The sequence below is a fragment of the Chinchilla lanigera genome, unplaced genomic scaffold (genome assembly GCF_000276665.1).
Source record: "Chinchilla lanigera isolate Chin_1 unplaced genomic scaffold, ChiLan1.0 scaffold00023, whole genome shotgun sequence".
NCBI classification, from domain to species: Eukaryota; Metazoa; Chordata; class Mammalia; order Rodentia; family Chinchillidae; genus Chinchilla; species Chinchilla lanigera.
In genome coordinates this window covers 19,256,167-19,258,238 of record NW_004955424.1, presented here as the reverse complement: position 1 = coordinate 19,258,238, position 2,072 = coordinate 19,256,167, and positions in this window count along the sequence as shown.

The following is a 2,072-nucleotide window of genomic DNA, read 5'->3' as shown; positions in this document are numbered from 1 at the left end:
AGACATGTTTACATAATTATTATATATATTATGTATATATAATTATTATGTATATATGTATATATAATTATTATGTATATATCATACATATGTTACAACACTTAAAGATGCTCAAACACTGTACAGTCCCAACAATGTCACATAAAATACAACTATAGATAGATGCATTCTTAGATGATACTATTAAAAAATAACAAATTTAGACCAGTTTTCTTCATGTCATTTAATGGCATCATGATTGTTATGCTAATATGTTATGTTGCCCTTCATCTCAAGTTTTTTCTATAAAACTTTGTAATTGTTATCTGTTAACATTTTACAGGAATTCAACTTCTAAGACAACCATGGTTAATAAAAAAAAATGGTTCCCTCTTATTAAACCATGTGCCTTATTTTGTTAAATCATTTCATTGAAACCCAATTCTGTATTTTGGAAAAGTAACAGTGTTTTCTTCTTAATTAATAAGAATTTAGATTTTTTAAAAAAAATATCTGAAATCCACATTTAATATTTGCCTGTTACTTGTTATATCATTATCTGTTTATTGCATTTATTCAATACATGAATCTAAGTTAAAAAAAACTTATTATAAAAAATAATGGTTCCCTGATCAATGGCTCAATATTGTTGATTTGGCCTATGTTGTGGAGACCCTATAAGTGATTGAAACTGCCCTTATTCAGAATGGAAATGATGAGATCCTCTTTCACATATTTATACATTCACAAACTTGTCCATAAAACATGTCAAACATCATTTTCTCTCATGTATATCTGTGATGAGATTACTCTCACAAATTAAAACAGATAATGCCCCTCCCTGTACTTACAAATCCCTACAAACATTCCTCCAATTCTGGCATGTTAAACATGTAACTGAAATTCCTCACAACCCCATGAGCTACTGGGGTTGTGCTCCTCAAAACGTAATTGGTAAAACAAAAAGGGGGAATCTGCTGGAAAAACTTTAATAAGACTAACTTCTGAATTGCGACTCAGAAGCTTGCATAGCATTACAGAAAAGCTACTCACCACTCAATTTGAGCAGATGCTGTAAAACATAAGAATTTTCTTCTCTTCTAAAAACATTTCTTGCGAAGATCACATGACTCACTTACAATTCCAAAATTATAAAAGTCAAAAGCTTTCTCATCTTTCTGAGTTTGCTGACACATACACCTCAAGTAAGTGACATGATTTATTTGGCTCACGTTTCTACCCCACCTATCTTTGACACGGCTACACAGGGAGGTCCAAAACCACTTTTTGCTCTAATGATACCTCACATACAGACAAAACTTAACTGCCACCTCCCAGTCCCTCAAGGGGCTGTGGAGGGACTGTGGCCACTCTGGCCATTCCAGTGGCTGGCATCTGTTACCTCACACATGAGACTTCCTGGCAGAAAATTTTCCATTATGCATAATCATCAATACCACCAATAGTAGTTGTTGTATTCATTTACATCCCCAATGGTATATAATTTTAATATTTCTCAGTTAAACATTATTCATATTATGGTACTCAGATGAGCCAAATCTTGGCTCCTCATTTGTCTCATGAGAGAATGGATGGGAAATTCAAACCTTGAACAAATTACCTAAACACCTGCACATATCAGACAAAAATGTTTTCTATTATATGACAGTTACCTTTGAACTGCTAACTCAGACCAACATGGATACAGAAATCTTACAGTGGCTTGATGCCTTGAGGCAATACTCGCTGGTTTTCTGAGTACCAACAAGCCCTCTGGACACACAGTTGTGGTGCTGGTTACCATTCTACATGCACCACACCTATCTCATTTAATCAGAGTCCTAAGAGGAAGTCCAATACCTTCTCCATGGTGCCTTTCATAGAAATCTGGACAGACAGGTTACTAATCTCCAAGGCTGACTGCAGGCCCAGCTTCATATATTATAAAATGGAAGCTCACAATATCACCTTAAAGATATTATCTACTAGCTAAACCCCTAAAATTGGTTTTCCAGCCTTGCCCTTCACATTTGGATGCTTATTATTATTAGAGTTATTGGGGAGCGCCTGCCTTTGGGCCGGCCCCCAGCCAC